Here is a 19002-nt window from a genome sequence, read left to right on the forward strand (position 1 = left end):
TAAGCAAAATACTTCCATTCAAAACAATTTTTGAATCATACAAGTGTTGAAGATTGTTAAAAGCTTGACTGTTGAAGAAAGTAATGGCAAGAATTGGAGAATGGAAAGAATGAGATGTTGGTTACTTCGAGGGTAACCACCTCCAACAGAGTAAGAACAAGAAAGATAAAGAAAGGAGAGTAACTGAATTGATTCCAAACTTGTTTATTATCATCCCAAAATTGGGGGTTATATACAATTATAATCTCAGTAATACCAAATGTAAAACTACCTAACTAACTCTCACTATCTGATCACTTACTAAGCTTCACATCATGCACCTGCACTGCACATGCCTCAATATAGCCAAGTACACGCACCCTTTATCACCACAACACGCACACCTCATCACACTACTAGGCACCACCCACACATTACTAAGCACAGCACACACACTACCTTAACAAAGTTTCTACATATATCCAAAACATATATTTTTCTACAAGATTTCACCAGAATGGTAGAACTTGTATAAAGAACTTATACAAGAGTGAGAACATGTGGTCTACACTAACAAAAAAACAATCTAAAATTTAGCACTAATCCCCCTCCACCTCCAGCAACTGCATTTTCTCGCTCTTGGTGGTAGAAAAATTTGCTCATAAGGACCGCCATTGTATAACCATTCACCAACGGAAGCAGCTTCCCATATTGGGTATAGCATCCATTTAATCATGCCATTCAACCTAACAAAATAACAAAGAGTGATTTCAATGATAAACATGTATCAAAATTTCAAACTAACAGCAGGCACAGGTGAAGCTATAAGATCACTATCACTACTAAATATGTAAATTTGTTGAGGGTTTAGCTTAGGAACTTCCATATTAAGAACTCAGCTAAAAGACCAAAATTAAAAGTGAAACTATGAAATACAAAGCAGATCATATAGTCTGAATGTTCAAGAGATACTTTTAATTTCTTCGTAATCAATGACAAAATATAATAGCTGCATAGCCCAAATTTAATGGGGGCAATCAGACAATAACAAATGTATTTTGCATTAAGGAGAAGCAAAGATGAGATATTCACCTACTAAAAAAAAAAAAGGCGCCGAAGCAAAATTACACTCCAATAACTGAAAAGGGGACCAAGGCAAGCTCCAAGGTATTTAGTGGCAAATGCAGGTGAAAATTTTTTGGCATGAATTTGATTTCAAGACAAGCCAATTAAATTCACAGTATGCTTAACTGTTTAAAGCTTCTGTGTTGGACAAAAACAAGAAATCAAGGAAAGAAAAAAATTCAAAAAAAGAAATTATTTATAGCAAAAAACGAAAAAAAAAAAAAAAATTTAAAGGAGGAAATCTTTGACAAAGAAATCAAGAAAGGAGGGAAAAAACTTTTTGATAAGCAAATAAGAGTGTGAGTAGCAATATAGCTTAGAAAGCTAGTTGTGCGTAACAAATCAAGAATCATTATTCTAAGCTCACAAACACTGTACCTCATTACCTATCAAGAGCCACAGTTTATATCTTTAAAATGAACTACAAGAAACAAAATATATTATCCACCAGCAAAATACCCATCTGCATAGTCAATCCAAATTTAGAAAAGGAGCAAACAAACACAAAAGCTGACACAGACACAGAGAGAGAGAGAGAGAGAGACTCAAATACAAATCCTATCAAACTTGCAAAAGCCGAATGAAACAAAGACTGAGCAAATTTTTCATCGAGATTGAAAAATACACAGAGCAAGATGCAATCCTTGTTCTTCGAAATCATTTTCTCGAGAAACAAACAGATCGCAAGGGGAGAGAGAGAGTAGTTACCTGATGGACGAGAGAGGAGAGATCGGACTGGACGAGCAGAAGGCGGTCGAGCGATCCATCTTCTTCTTCTTCTTCCACTTCCTTACACCGATCCTCTTCTTTCTCTGAAAATCTGAGATCCTTCTTCATATCCAAGGGTTTCGAGAACGTTCCACCATTATTTCATAGTTGAGGTGTGGGACGCAGTGGCTGCTAGCTGTAGCCATGGAGATTGAGCAATGGTGTGAGAGAGTTTTTGAATTTTGGGTAGAGAAAGATCTGAAGAAAGAGAGAGTTTTTTGTTCGTTTGGGTAGCTGAAAGGCAGAGAGAAGAGTTAACCTTTACAGCTAACCCCGGTTGAACTTGCTGAGTTAAGTCAGTTGGGTTTTAATTGACGTGGCATGCTTTAGACCTTAGATTTATTTCAAACGGATCCTGACCATAAACTGGACACTCTCCATTTCAAATAGAAATGGAGAGGATCCGGATCCCTTTTTTATGTGATTGATATCCCTTGGGGACTGTGTTGTGTTAAACAAGAAAGAATTGGTTAATAATAAAATTTTACGATATCGTGTCAGCAATCAGGGGGGGAATTAAGATTATTTTAAAATATAAAATGTGGAGCGTAATATGGGTTTAGCTGTTATCGGCTTGATTAACAACTCTGACTAACTTCTTGTGAGAACCTCTTATTTCTGATTGCAAAAACTTCTTGAAGACCTTTCCTAATATTTAGTTTGAACACACATTCAGTAAAAGACAATTAAAATGCGAATGCTTTATCTAAACTTGGAGTACCTGTAATTTTGTTATTTTTGATCATATCCTGAATAAAAGAGGAAGTTTGTTGTAATTAATAGATTTGTGGCCGTATAACTGTTTTTATGTTATGCCTATTTGACCATTTCTACCAAAAGAATATGGGTTTACAGTTGGGGGAGAAGCTTCCATTAATGGAAAGGAATGCATTTTATTAAAGGACACACAATAATTAACAATTTTTGAAAAAAAAAATTTCTTGGGAACTAAAAAAATATTGACAACTTTTTTAATTTTCGAAAAAATATTTCTAATAGAGCACACATTAACCGAATCTTTTATTAAATTTGTTTTATCATTTATGATTTCAAATTTTCATTTGAATGTAAAGGGGAGGGGGGGCCAACACGATGAGGTAAATAGCCCACAAAAGCTTTAAGCCCATCCTTCAACTTTTAAAGGGCAGAATCTCACTCCTTATCTACCTCCTTTGTATGTTACAACTTACACGTATGAAGGGAAAAGTATATGGTAAGTTAGGAAGCACATAAGATTTCAAAAGGAAGCAAAGTATCTGAAAATTGGATTTGCTATGTCTATGCCCCAAGGGGCAAGAGTCACCCTTAATTAAAGAAAGAAATTTGTCATTTTTGAATATTCGTAAGACATAGTGCCCTTCCATTGTCTTTGAGCTCACATGCCAAAACCATCCCCTATCTTCTCGTTTATAAAATGAAGAGAGCAAAATGTAATCTACCTTAATGGTTAGTTTTGAAGCGTTTGGGTTCGTATGTCGTATTCGAGAGACAAGCTCGAAACTCATGTTAGTCCAAGAGAAACTGATGGCTACTATCACACTTTGATAAGTCAAGACCCCCCAAAAAGAGACCATGAAACACAAAGGAAAGAGTAGTATAAATTTAACCGTAAAATAAAAGAAAAAAAAAATGTATCCAATAATAGGGTTAAAATGAAATAAAATAGATGCAACAGTTATTGTAATTGTGCATTTAACTCAATAAGTAATACAAATTTAACAGTTACAAAATTTATTGTTAGATTTATGATTAAGTGATTATTTATCTTTTATTTTTAGAAGCAAATTTATCGTTTTTTAATAACTTAAAATTTTGGAAGAATCAGTAAGTTAATATGATATTATGATGAATAAGATAGTATTCATTTTGTGACTTTGTCATGTGAGTTGTGAGTGTCTTGGTGTTAATTTTGATGATGTTTTAGATGATTTTGTATGTCTCTTGGCCCTTAAGAAGGTAGGAAAAGATGTGGGCCTTTTCCTTTGGGCATTGAGCCTGTACATACACTTGTTCCTAGGCCTCAAAAGGTTAGTCAGCAAAGGTTAGCCCATTTGGTCTGTCCTCCCAAAGAGCGTAAAAGGTGGCAACTACTAGGGTAGTAAGGTGTAGTCAGAATTGGATCACGTTCAACAGCTAACAGAGAAAGGGGAACTTATCCAACATTTCCTTAAAAACATTAAAAATATTATATTTTTTAACACACCAAAAAATTACTTTTATCTATTTTAACATAGTATTTAACATTAGAGCATAGCATTAGGTGTTAAAAAAAATGCTATTTTGACATATCGAAAAGTTATTTTATCTATTTTAACACATTACTTTACAATATACCATGCATTAAATTTTCTATTTTAAAATTACAACACAGTAAAATAATCTTAAACAAACCTCTCATTTATATTAAAATATTAACAAAAACAAATATGTTGAGTATATGGGGACTCATGAGAGAGAGAGAGAGAGAGAGAGAGAGAGAGAGAGAGAGAGAGAGGAGAGAGAGAGAGAGAGAGAGAGAGAGAGAGAGAGAGAGAGAGAGAGAGAATAAAAAAAACCAAATATGCTTAGCACATCTTAGCGTACACTCTTATTATTAGAATGGTATTGTAGCAAATGCCAAAATTATTTGGCATTTGACATATCTCATGAAGGTTATTTTTTGTGTTTGGTGTGCTAAATGCTATATGTAGGGATAAAGGCCCAAAATCATAAATTGAGAATTGAGCTTTGAGCTTTGTTCGAGGAGGTTGAATGGTTCGAGGACGGACAAATAGTTATGAGGGGTTCCACTTTAAAGTCTCATAAGTAAGGAATGAATGGAAGGTGGTCCGAGGAAGAACTCCTCCTCGGATATGATGAATGCAGCTCAAGTATGTATTCCAGTAATTAGAGTGACCCTCCAAAAAGCTCCAATGATAGAGACGTGCCTCATGAATATACGAGAAGGAAGGAAATCCAAAAATATCTACGGGAAAGCTGCTACCACCACATTAAATGCACTGTAGCTACTTTTCTGACCGCATTTATGTGGAAAAGACCCCTGAACAGTACTGTCTTGATTACCACCACTCACAGAAAGCTAAAGAGGGTGTTTGATGGGACAAGCACTCAAGTAAGGGCTCAAATGATCAACAAGTGTAGGATCAAGATGATCTCAAAGGAGCTATATAATGTGAAGGACCCTTTATGAGAAAAGAATCGAAAAATTCATCAGAGAGAACATTGTAGCAATCTAAATTGCACTTGTACCCAATTGTGATTAATTTATAAAAGTGAGACCTCCTCGGACTGTAAGTCCCTTGATATCAGAATCTCTTATTTGTGTTTGATTGTCATTTAATTCAGTACTAGCCGTTGTCCAACTCACTAAGGCCTAGTTCTTTAACACACTCTCTACAAATTCATTGTACAGGGCTCACTAAGCCAAGATCATACAACTTAGACTTGGGCTATGAAATGGGTCCTTACAATTGGCTCCGTTTGTGGGAAGAACTTGTGTGATAGTAAGTACGACATTTAACTATAGTAGGATCAGGTCCCCATCAGAAAGAATCCATGGGTTCCAGGTGACAGGATGACTTCCTTAACCTTGAATGCAAGCGAGATCAAGAAGGTAGCACACACACCACACATACTGGTAAAAGTCATTCTCGAGTTGGGACCCATTTCAAGAGCAAAACAAAAAAAGTCATGCAACAGGAGATTGACAATTTAAAGAAGAAGCTACGCCATGCACAACGAAAACGAACCCCTTCCAGTTCTGACGTCTCCTCCGATGACGAAGAGGATGCTAGTTACAGGCAAAAGTCAAGAACTCCACCAAGCGAGTCTTTCTCCTACAATGAAGAGCACCACCACAAGCGAAGATATAAGAGCCCGCCCCGTAAAGGCTTGGGAAACATCGCTACGAGCAAGGCGTTGAATCAAATCTCCAAATCACCTTTCACACGCAAGGTAGAGAGGGCAAAACTTCCTCGGCGATTCCATCAGCCCACGTTCACCATTTACAATAGTCGAATGGACCCTGTGGAACATGTGAGCTAGTTTAACCAGAGGATGACTGTCCACTCTAAGGATGAGGCTTTGATGTGCAAAGTATTTCCCTCCAGCTTGGGACCTGTGGTGATGAAATGGTTTGATGGTCTGAGGGCCAATTCCATAGATTCCTTTAAAGAGCTCACGCAGGCCTTTGGCTTTCGTTTTATCACGTGTAGTAGGGTACCTCAACCCTTGGACTCACTACTATCCTTATCTATGTGAGAGGGTGAGACTTGAAAACATACTCGAAAAAATATTGGGAGATATACAATGAGATAAATGGTGACTTTGATGACGTGACCATCAGTACTTTTAAGGTCGGCCTCCCTGCCAAGCACAGTTTAAGGAAGTCTCTGACTGGCAAACTTGTTACCAGTGTAATCCAACTCATGGACCGGATTGATAAGTACAATAGGGTTGAGGAAGACCAACAGTAGGGGAAAGATAAAGCGAAGGTTGTCCCTTAAGAGAGAAGGGATTTCAGGTCAGACTGATTCAATAATAACTGACCTCAGAGAGATTTCGCTGGATAATCAGGGTCTGCCAACACCCAGACGGTTAATGCTGTATTCTAAGAATTGGTGCATCAAGTTCTGGAGAAGATTAAGAATGAGCCATTCTTCAAATGGCCGAACAAGATGGCTGGAAACCCCATGAGGCGCAAACAAAGCCTTTATTGCCAATACCATCATGACCAAGGACACACTACGAAGGATTGCAGGAATTTGTGAAACCATTTGGACCAGCTGGTCCGAGAAGGAAAGTTGAAGCAAATGTTGCACCATTCTAGCGGCCAGGCGGAGTAGACAGGTTCGGATCTTCGGAGAAATGTTTCTTCAAGACCTCCTCTAGGAACGATCAATGTCATCTTTGCTGCTCTCTGTAGGACCGGTTCTTGTCCCTCCAGAGTGATGTCTGTGGCTCGGTTGTCCATCGAGGACAACAATTCGGAGTCAAAAAGAGCCAGAATAGAAATCCAGCCGATTTTGGGATTCTCAGACTAGGATAAGATCGGAACCATCCAACCATATAATGATACTTTGGTGATCACACTCAAGATAGGGGGTATGATGTGAAGAGATTGTTGATAGACCAAGGCAGTGCTGTTGAGATTATGTACCCCGACCTATACAAGGGGCTGAATTTGAAACTCGAGGACCTAATGGCCTATAATTCCCTTCTAGTAAGTTTCGAGGGGAAGACTGTTATTCCAAGAGGCCAAATTAGACTACCCATACAAATCAGTTCAGAAGTGGTGGAGGTGTATTTCATTGTGGTGGACACTTATTCACCCTACACAGCTATTGTGGCCAGACCTTGGCTTTATGTCTTAGGAGCCGTCTCTTCTACCCTGCACCAGAAAGTGAAATATCCGTCAGAGGGTCAGGTTAAAGAGATTATGGGAAGTTAGTCCATGGTTAGGCAGTGCATGGTGGCTACCATCTTACATCGACCTGAAGCTGAGTCTCGGCCTCTACTAAAAGGGGCTTATAGCAATCAAAGACTCCAGTGTTGCCCGATAATGGATCAACCGAGGAAGTGAAATGCAAAGATCTAGAAAAGGTTGTTGTTGGCGATGATCCGGAGAAATTCTTTCAAGTTGGTTTCTAGCTACCTCCCTGAGAGAGGGAAGAATGAATTGAGTTCCTTAGAAAAAATGTTGATGTATTCGCATAGAGTGCTTATGAAGCTCCGGGGGTGGACCCAAACTTCATTTGCCACCATTTGAATGTCAATCCATCTGTTACCCCCAAAAATCAACCTCTTCGGTGTTCATCTAGAGACCATTCTGATGTTGTCAAAGATGAGGTGACGAAGCTTAAGCAGGCAGGAGTTATTAAGGAAGTTTTCTACCCTGAGTGGCTGGCCAATATTGTGGTAGTAAAGAAAAAGAATAAGGAATGACGAGTATGTGTGGATTTCACAGATTTAAACAAGACTTGCCCAAAAGATCCCTTCCCTATGCCTCGAATAGACCAGCTGGTAGATGCCATTATAGGCCATCCTCGGATAAGCTTCTTAGATTCCTTTCAAAGGATACCATCAAATACCACTAGCCCTGGATGATCAAGAGAAAACAGCTTTTGTCATTCCTATTGGAAATTACCATTACAATGTGATACCTTTTGGCTTGAAAAATGCAGGATCCACCTATTAAAGGATGATGACTAAGATGTTTGAACCATAGTTGGGCAAGAGTATTGAGGTCTATATAGATGACATGGTGGTGAAAAGTAAGGTAGTGTCTGAGCATGTGGGAGACCTCAGAAACATTTTTGAAATTCTGAGTAAACACAAGCTACGCCTTAACGCTTCCAAGTGCTCTTTTGGTGTGGGATCAGGCAAGTTTTTGGGTTATATGGTGACTTACCGGGGAATCGAGGTTAATCCTGACTAGATTAAGGTGATAAACAGTCTACAACCACCTCGAAATCCTAAAGAAGTTCAGAAGCTAACCGGAATGACTGCTGCCTTGAACCAGTTTATCTTTCGGTCAGTGGATAGATGCAGACCCTTCTTCCTGTTAATGAATAAATGGAAGGGATTTGAATGGACCAAGAAGTGTGCTTTGGCCTTCCAGCAGCTTAAGGAATATCTCTCTCATCCACCTATCATGTCCAGTCCTAAGATGGATGAAGTTCTATTTGCTGATATTGCTGTGACCCCTCATGCTATGAGCTTGGTCTTGATTCAAGTTGATAGCGGCATACAAAGGCCGGTTTATTATGCGAGTAGGTCGCTGCATGAGGCCGAGATTCGTTATCTGCCATTAGAGAAGGCCGTTTTGGCTGTAGTACACGCTACACGTAAACTCCCCCATTATTTCCAAGCACATAAAGTTGTTGTCCTAACTCAGCTTCCGCTCAGAGCTCTACTTCGAAATGCTGATTATACGGGAAAGATTGCCAAATGGGGTACGATCTTAGGGGCCTTTGACATCAAATACATGCTCCGTACCTCCGTCAAGGGCCAAGTCCTCGCAGATTTGGTGGCCGAGTTCACTGAAGCCCCATTTGAGAATAAGATAGAAGCACAACACATGGATGAAAAATCGGTTGGTTCAATTACCTCGCAAGAACCTTTGTACTGGAAGGTGTATATTGATGGAGCGGCAAACCAAAGGGAATTCGGAGTGGGGCTAGTTCTGATCTCACATGAGAAGCTCACCATTGAGAAATCATTAAGATTGGGCTTCTCGGCTACAAATAATGAGACTGAATATGAAGTTTTGTTGGAAGGATGTTCATGGTTCAAAGGATGGGAGGAAAGACAGTAAAGATGTTCTATGACTCAAGACTAGTCGTCGGCCAGGTGAAAGGCGAACTAGAAGCAAGAGATGAGAAAATGCAAGGGTATTTAAGTCAAGTTAGGAATTTACAATCAAGATTTGAATCCTTCAGCCTACTGTACGTCCCTAGAAGTGGAAACACATATGTTGATTCCCTAGCCATGCTTGCAACCTCCTCGGCGTAGAACTTACCTCGGGTTATCCTTATAGAAGACTTGTGCAAACCCACAGAGGTAAAGGGAAAGGTGGTTCATGTTCACCAAGTCAGAGTAGGGCCTAGTTGGATGGATCCCATAGTACTATTTTTGAGAGATGACATCTTGCCAGAGGATAAAACAGAAGATGACAAAATACGGAGAAAAGCACCTCGTTTCTGGCTATCTGATGACCAAAAATTATACAAGCGCTATTTTTCTGGGCCGTATCTACTCTATGTTCACCTTGAGGTATCAGAGTTACTCCTTGAGGAATTACATTAAGGGATTTATGGAAGCCATACAGGAGGCAGATCTTTATCTCACAGAGCCATCATTCAGGGCTATTGGTGGCCAAATATGCAAAAAGAAGCGCAAGAATATGTGAGGAAATATGATTAATGCCAAAGATTTGCACAGAATATACATCAACCAGGAGGAGTCCTTAACCCCCTATCCCCTTGGCCATTTGCTTAATGGGGCTTAGATATCATTGGCCATTTCCTTAAAGCCGCAGAAAACAAGAGGTATTTGCTGGTCGACATGGACTACTTTACTAAATGGGTTGAAACTGAGCTCTTGGCGAATATCAAAGACATGGACACCAAGAAATTTGTCTGGAAAAACATTGTTACTCGGTTCGGGGTTCCTCACATCCTCATCTCGGACAATGGCCTTCAATTTGATAGCAAATCTTTTAGAAGATATTGCTGTGATTTGGGAATTACGAATAGATATTCTACACCAGCTTATCCCCAAGGGAATGGACAAGCCGAGGCTGTTAACAAGGTCATAGTGAATGGACTCAAGAAGAGGTTGGATGATGCGAAGGAAAAATAGGTGGAAGAGCTGCCACATGTCCTGTAGATGTATCAAACCACACCTCGCAAGTCAACGGGGGAGACTCCCTTTTCAATGACCAATGGAGCCAAGGCTATTATTCCTTTAGAAAATGGCTTCCCAACGCTAAAGACCAGCTCATTCAGTCCGATTAGTAACAAAGAGTTACTAGAAAAGAGCTTAGATTTTATTGAAGATAGAAGAGAAAGTGCAATGGTTCAATTAGCATACTACCAACACAAACTCAAATAAGGTTATGATGCCAATATAAAGTTAAGGCCCTTAGTGCTTGGTGACTTGGTATTGAGAAAGGTTCTGGGTATTGCAAAGAACCCAACATAGGGAAAGTTAGGGTCCAATTGGGAAGGACTATATCGCATCACCTCAGTGGCTAGTATAGGGGCATATTTTCTAGAAGACTTAGATGAGCATGTAATATTGCACCATTGGAATGTAAATAACCTGAAAATGTATTATTATTAATGAAAGTTTCTTTTGTCAATATGTTCATTTGTTGTATAAAGGCATTATACTTCCCATTGTTCAATCTTTATAACTGTTAAACAGATCCTAAGTTATGTCAGGTCTCTCGGACCACATACTTGGGTGAAATTAATACTCAATGACATCTTTATAAGTGTTAAACAGATCCTAAGTTATGTAAGGTCTCTCGAACCGCATACTTGGGTGAAATTAACACTCAATGGCATCTTTATAAGTGTTAAACAAATCCTAAGTTATGTTAGGTCTCTCAGACCACATACTTGTGTAAAATTAACACTCAATGACATATTTATAAGTGTTAAACAGATCCTAAGTCATGTCAGGTCTCTCGGACCACATACTTGGGTGAAATTAACACTTAATGACATTTTTATAAGTGTTAAACGGATCTTAAGTCATGTCAGGTCTCTCGTACCACATACTTGGGTGAAATTAATACTCAACGACATCTTTTTAAGTGTTAAACAGATCCTAAGTTATGTCAGGTCTCTCGAACCACATACTTGGGTGAAATTAACATTCAATATCTGATCCCTCAGACCACATACTTAAGGAAAATCAATACTTGATGGTATATTGCTAAGTATTAATATTGGGGTACTTATTTATTTTTCACTAAGTGTTAAACAGATCCTAAATTATGTCAGGTCTCTCGGACCACATACTTGGGTGAAATTAACATTCAATGACATCTTTATAAGTGTTAAACAGATCCTAAGTCATGTCAGGTCTTTCGGACCACATACTTGGGTGAAATTAACACTCAATGACATCTTTATAAGTGTTAAATAGATCCTAAGTCATGTTAGGTCTCTCGGACCGCATACTTGGGTGAAATTAACACTCAACGGCATTTTTATTAGTGTTAAACAGATCCTAAGTTATGTCAAGTCTCTCAGACTACATACTTGGGTAAAATTAACATTCAATATCTAATCCCTCAGATCACATACTTAAGGGAAATTAATAGTTGATGGTATATTGCTAAATATTAATATTGGGGTACTAATTTATTTTTCACTAAGTGTTAAACAGATCCTAAGTTATGTTAGGTCTCTCGGATCACATACTTGGGTGAAATTAACACTCAATGACATCTTTATAAGTGTTAAATAGATCCTAAATCATGTCAGGTCTCTCGGACCACATACTTAGGTGAAATTAACACTCAATGACATCTTTATAAATGTTAAACAGATCCTAAGTCATGTTAGGTCTCTCGGACCACATACTTGGGTGAAAGTAACACTCAACGACATCTTTATAAGTGTTAAACAGATCCTAAGTTATGTCAGGTCTCTTGGACCACATACTTGGGTGAAATTAACATTCAATATCTGATCCCCCAAACCACATACTTAAAGGAAATCAATACTTGATGGTATATTGCTAAGTATTAATAAAGGGTACTTATTTATTTTTCACTAAGTGTTAAACAGATCCTAAGTTATGTTAGGTCTCTCGGACCACATACTTGGGTGAAATTAACACTCAATGACATCTTTATAAGTGTTAAATAGATCCTAAATCATGTCAGGTCTCTCAGACCACATACTTGGGTGAAATTAACACTCAATGACATCTTTATAAATGTTAAACAGATTCTAAGTCATGTCAGGTCTCTCGGACCACATACTTGTGTGAAATTAACATTTAATATCTGATCCCCCAAACCACATACTTAAGGGAAATCAATACTTGATGGTATATTGCTAAGTATTAATAAAGGGTACTTATTTATTTTTCACTAAGTGTTAAGTAGATCCTAAGTTATGTCAGGTCTTTCGAACCACATATTTTGGTGAAATTAACACTCAATGGCATCTTTATAAGTGTTAAACAGATCCTAAGTCATGTTAGGTCTCTCGGACCACATACTTGAGTGAAATTAACACTCAATGACATTTTTATAAGTGTTAAACGGATCCTAAGTCATGTCAGGTCTCTCGGACCACATACTTGGGTAAAATTAACACTCAACGACATCTTTATAAGTGTTAAACAGATCCTAAGTTTTGTTAGGTCTCTTGGACCACATATTTGGGTGAAATTAACATTCAATATCTGATCCGCCAAACCACATACTTAAGGGAAATCAATACTTGATGGTATATTGCTAAGTATTAATACTGGGGTACTTATTTATTTTTCACTAAGTGTTAAAACAGATCTAGGATTATATCTAAACTCCTCGGATAGCTGGCTTTGTGCAAGCTAAAGTCCTTAATTATTTACCCAAGTGTTGGGCAGAATGAAGAGTACTTATCTTTATTAGATTCAGCCTTTATGATAGAAGGATCAGGTTACAGTGCAAATATGGGGTAAATTTCTTTGTTGCTGGCACTTAGTCAAATCAATTAAGCTGGTGGCAGGGTATTGCTGTTAGTTTCTATTAAAGTTAGAGTGGCAACAATTCAACCTTATTTGCAATAATATTAAACTTGAAAGCATATAAAGTAGAGACATACGAAGTAGAAAGAAAAGTCTGTTCATTAGTCAAAGGAAAATGCATTACAAGTGGTGGCTAAAGCCATAAGAAAAGAAAACAAAAAAGACAATAATAAAGAAAAATTGTACAACTACTTCTTTGCTGGTCGAGGGCCCTCTTCGGAATCAGCTACCTTCAGCTTGCCACCCTCAGCCTGAGATTTGAGCTCTGTGTCCTTGACCTGGGAGACCAGATCCCTGATTGTAAGGGCATCCTTGGAGGGCTTGGCCTTTATTGGAGGCTGAGCCTTCTCACCTACTCCAAGAGGGAGAGCTTGGGTGGTAGGGAGTTGCTTAGAAGGAGGGACCATATCTGAAATTTCTCGAATATCCTCCGGGAAGAAGATATCCTCGACCCTCCTCAGCTCGGAGTCTGCAGGGACTCCCGCCCGGTCCATCGCTACTCCTCATGACTCAGTGCAGTAGTCCCTGCACATTACGGCCACCTCCTCTGCCAATCGGGTCTCCGTGTCCTGCACCCCACGTTCGTAGGATGCCTTCACCGCGGCCTCAGCGGCTTCCCTGGCCACCTAAGCCGTATCCTTGGTTTTCTACAGCTCCACCTTAAAATCCAAAACAGTTTTTTTTTTGGTGGCCAGGTTTATCTCGGTAATGTGTAGCTTTTGGCGTTGATCCTCAAACTACCTCTCCGTGGTCTTTAGGCCTGCCTCGGTGCTTAGCTGAGCCTTGTCTGCCTCCTTCAACTTCTCGGACAGCTGGGCGTGCTCTTCTTTAAGGGCTTCAAGAGCCTTCTCAAACTCAAAACGGGAGTGGGCCTCAGTTTTAACCTCATTATGAGCGTTCCTAACCCACTCCTCGGCCACATAAACTTGTTGAGTGATCTACATGATAATAGCAAAGTGATCAAATATATGCATATGAATAAATTTGAATCCTAGCGTTAAACTCAAAAGGCTATTGACTGACTTACCATGGCGAGGTCCCTCTTCAATGACATGAAAAGGTCAAGTTGCCTAGTACGCCTGAGGCCTTCCATGTCTCGGGAGAGAAGAAGAGGTTGCTCTAGGGCCTCGGCGAGGATGGTGGCATACCCCCTTTGGGACTTTTAGATTGTGGCATCCCAAGGAATGGGAGCACCCTCCACCTCTAGCCGAAGGGCCCAGAAGCGCTGCCCTTGGTGCACTTCAGCTTCATCCCGACTCTCCATTGATTTGGCCATTTTGTCCTTGGGATCCTTAGCCTTCTTTTGTTGCTTAGCCCCCTTTTGAAGCGCCACCTCACCTTCCTCCAGATCCTCAACTGTCCTTTTCTTCCTTCAGTTTGGATTGGCCTTCAGTCCGAAATCAGTAGGGGGTGGGGGAGGAGGAAAAGGAAGACTGGGAGGAACATAGGTCTTGAGAACTTCTTTTGAAGTTGACCCCTTGTTCCTGTTCGCCAGCAAACCCTTTAAGCCGGTCCTTGGCTTCAAGTCCATGCCTTCTTCCTCAACTTTTGAACTAGTATCAATCCGAGCAACAATTAACTTCGAAGAATAAGCTGTCGAAAATCTGTCGGACTCGTGTTCAGAATCCGAGAGCTCCACAGGCTTTTCTGGCGCTCCTTTTACCTCTTCGAAGTGAAATCGATCGATTTCGACGTCGAGGAAGTGACGAGAAGAGGCGACGTCGAGGAAGTGACGATAAGAGGCTGACTCCTCTCTCAAAGCAGCTAAATGTTGAGGAACTCGTTGAAGAGGCAACTCAACAGGAGGAACATCTCTCTGAGCCAAAAAAACCAGGCTTGGAGACGTCTATCTAAGCTAGCCTAGAGTCACTAGCCCTTATTACTTGACCAATGTCCTGATATATGCGTAAGATAGGCTTGTACTCTAATATCAGATAAACGGCTCGGAGTTGCCCGTCCTTGCTTATGAATATTTCAGACCGCAGCAGTTTATTAAGACCTAGTGCGTTGACAAAGCTAAGCCTCGGAGCAATATGATTTTTATTTGCAAAAAAACCCGAGAAGAAAATGTTGGTTAGATCAGTAAAAACCACTATCTGAGGAGAGGAAGTGCTAAGCACGATTATAAGGAAAACTTAGAAGACTAAAGTCCCTGCCAAGGGACCTAATCCTATGGTACCCCACTTGGTGTTCTCGCCCGAATTGGGCAATGAAGACCGTCGTGCCACTCTCCGGAGACGACCAAATAATTGTCTTTCAAGCCCTTGTTGGACTTAGGAAGACAGGATATTAGTCTAACCACTTCAGACCAGGACTTGAGGTAATATCCCGCACTGGCAAGGGAATGACATTCGTACATGTGAACGACATCGTGCCACGTGAGTCCTAAGTTCATCTGGTCATTCAAAGCATCTACGCTCCCTAAAACTTTAAACATGTTGGGGGCGCACTGATGGGGGCACAACCGGTGGTTAAGTAGGTAGTCTCTGGTTATCCTACCCATGGGGAGTGTCATTCCTCCCTCAATAAAGGCGATCATTGGAATGACAACTTCACCCTCCTCTCTATTGGTAAGTATTCGGTCTGGGGAACAATATTGTAACCCCACTCCCTGTGGGATATGGTCTTTGGCCCTAAAATCCTCCATGCCAACCAGAGAGTGAACTAGATGTTTAAACCTACCCATTTGAACAAACTAAAAAGACGCGAAAGAAATTTTTTGGAAAGAAAGAAGGTCGAGGAGTTGGCCTAGGAGAAGAAGAAGAATTTAAAGAACTAGAAACTTAAGGGAGTAAGTACTGGTATTAGTCCTTGAAATCTTAAAAAAAAAAGGGTTTTCAAAGATCTCTTGAAGAAAAAAGGGTAGTACAGTTTGGAAGCTTAGAAAGCGTTGTGAGCTTAAGTATTTGGAACCTCTAAAAGCTTGAAGACTTGTGAAATGAGAGAAGATTTCCCTCAAACTTTATATAGGGGATGAAATTGAGTGGGAGTTATCCTGCTCAAAATTATAGGGAAAATATCAACCATTGGATTGGCGCCTCACCGTTGGATGCGGGGAACATAACGTTGCCTGGAGCAATTAACGACGCCTCGTGGGCTAGGAAGAGTCAGTAGTGTTAGGTTCTAAAGACTTAGGTTTTTATGTATTTAGAATTCTAATGTGTATTGTTGGTAAAACATGATCAAAACAATAGGTTTAGTTGTGTTTAGACTTGCTCAAAGTTGTATCTTTTATGTAAAGTTGGAATCGAGCTGATGTAGAAGTTACTATGCATTTCGGCCTGGCTCGATCGATCGAAGCTTAGGCTCGATCAATCGAATCTTGGGCAGAATGTGTTTTTTTGCAGAATTCCAACTCAGCCCTAGTTTGTTTAAAACGTTTAGGGTTTCCTAATTTGTCCTAAGTATAAAAGGCAAACCCTAGCCACGTTTTAGTGTTGCTCATATTGCTGTTTGTGTAAATCTCTTGTGAGATCTAGAGGAGCTTTCCTTTACACAAACTTAGGGTTTTTAAGGAGGAGATATTATCTACACCTTAATGATCAATTCAGTTGCTGCCATTGAAACTTAAAGAAACACAAGCAGGTGTGCTTGTATCTGGTGGTGAATCCAAGAAAGAAGGAGTCCGTGGATTCAGAGCTTGCACGTGGTTGTGTCAGTAAGTTCTACTGGTGGGTAGCAATAAAAAGTCAAGCGTAAGGGCTTGTAAGTCTTATTGTATGAACTTCAATTCTTTCAAGATAGTGGATTTAGGTTTACCTTGAGGATAGCTAGGTTAAATCCTCCCCAGGTTTTTATCGGTTTGGTTTCCTGAGTGATCATATCATTGTCTTATTTATTTTCTACTACCATGCATGATATGATTGTTTGATTGTGATAACCTAGACTTGGAATTTGGACTAAGTAATAACTTGGCCAATTAACTAGGTTAATCCAATTGTGTTTTAAGGGGTCTAAAAACCATCAAGTGGTATCAGAGCAGGTTGCTCTTTTATTGTTGATCTTTTGATCACTGAGCTGATCCTTGACCTCTGTTGTCATGGTACACGGACACTCTCTTGTTATTCCTCCTCACTTTGATGAGAATAATTATGCTTATTGGAAAGTAAGGATGAAAAAATTCCTAAAATCGATTGATGAGAGAGTCTAGAACTCCGTTGAATACGGATGGGAGAAGCCCACTACTCCTGTTAGTGAGTGGCAAACTTCTCAAAAAGAAGCAGTCGCGTTCAATAGCAAGACTATGAATGCTATCTTTAACGCTGTTTCTATGGAGGAATTTAAGAGAATCTCTAATGTTGAGATTGCTCATATTGCTTGGAATATCCTCCAGACTGTGCATGAAGGCACAAAGGCTGTCAAAATCAATAAATTGCAGCAGTTAACTTCAAAATTTGAAAGCATTAGGATGTCTGATGATGAATTTTTTGATGAATTCTATGCTAAACTGAATGATATTGTTAATTCTGCTTTTAACTTGGGTGAAATCTATGATCAACCTAAAATTGTTAGGAAGATTCTTAGATCATTAACTGAAGACTTTAGACCCAAGGTGACTGCCATTACTGAGAGCAAGGATGTGGACTCCATCCCTATTGATGAACTTGTAGGATCTCTTCAATTCTATGAGTTGGACCTACCTAAAACTAACAAATCCAAATCAATGGCACTTAAGTCAATTGATGATGTTGAGGTTGGTGGATTTGATGATGAGCTCTCTGTTATAGAGATTGCTTACCTTGCCAAGAACTTTAGAAACTTTCTCAGGAATAGTAACAGAAAGGCAAGAGGTATGAACACTGCTGAACCTAGAAACTTTAGAAAGAATGATCCCACTAAGGTTAACAATAATGATAAACCTAGAGAAAAAGTAGGTCAATCTTCAAGTAATTCTATGGGTCCTCAGTGTTTTGGATGTCAGGGGTATGGTCACATGAAATTTGAATGTCTTACCTATTTGAAGTCTAAGGGTAAGACTATGACTGTAACCCTTAGTGATGGTGAAGTTTCTGATGATGAGTCTGGATGTGACAAGGATGGAAACTTCATTACTTTCACTGCTATTGCTGTAGTCAATGAGAGCATATTGCTAAAGAGAACCCTTCTGATGGGGAACTTTCTAAAGATGCAGATCTTCAAGAGGCTTACAATAAACTTTGCGAAGTTGTTGCAAAGGATGCTATGAATGTTGAACTTGGCCTGAAGAAAATTGAATTTCTTGAGCTTGATAAGAAGAATTTGCTTGTAAAATTGTTTGATGCTAATGAACTTTTGAACAATGTGAAAACTGAGAATATGCTATTGCTTGATAAAATTAAATCCTTGGAACTTGATTTATCTGTTACTAGATCTGCTAGTTCTAAACTTGATCAAATGCTGAGTGTTCAAAAGTCTCCTTCTGACAAATCTAGATTAGGTTTTTTTGAAAGCATCTCTGTGTCTACTCCCCATTCCACAAACTTTGTCCCTTCATCTTCTTCTGAACCTTCTGTGAGTGAGATTATGAGTGAAACTGTCAAACCCCCTATGAGTGAGGTTGTCAAACCCATAGAAGTTTCACCATCTAGAAAGATTAGGGTTGATCTGAAAGAGTCTAAACCTAAGCAGCCTACCCTTTCTAAGGACAAATTACATGATAAGCCTACATGGGTTTGTCATTTTTGTGGAAAGTCTGGACACATTCGTCCAAACTATTACAAGCTGAAAGCTGCTAAGAGAGCAAACAAACCAAAAGTACCTGTACCTCAAGCAGAAGATCCTATGGTACTCATTGGTGAATTGGTAAAGGCTTTAAACCTTTATTCCAATCCTGGAGTTGGAAACCACTCTAATGTGAATACGAACTCCAATGCTCGTGGTGCATCTAAAAGATTT

General features: G+C 39.5%; 1 long non-coding RNA gene across 1 annotated transcript; it reads right to left on the reverse strand.

Annotated features, from left to right (window-relative positions):
- Nucleotides 1-166: 166 nt before the first annotated feature.
- LOC115969213 lies at nucleotides 167-2174 on the reverse strand. Its single transcript, XR_004086890.1, has 2 exons — nucleotides 1813-2174; nucleotides 167-725 (listed from the first exon to the last, which is right to left on the reverse strand). It is a non-coding gene; the product is annotated as an uncharacterized LOC115969213 (long non-coding RNA).
- Between the last annotated feature and the right edge of the window lie 16828 nt (nucleotides 2175-19002).

This window comes from Quercus lobata, chromosome 11 (genome assembly GCF_001633185.2).
Source record: "Quercus lobata isolate SW786 chromosome 11, ValleyOak3.0 Primary Assembly, whole genome shotgun sequence".
Classification (NCBI taxonomy): Eukaryota; Viridiplantae; Streptophyta; class Magnoliopsida; order Fagales; family Fagaceae; genus Quercus; species Quercus lobata.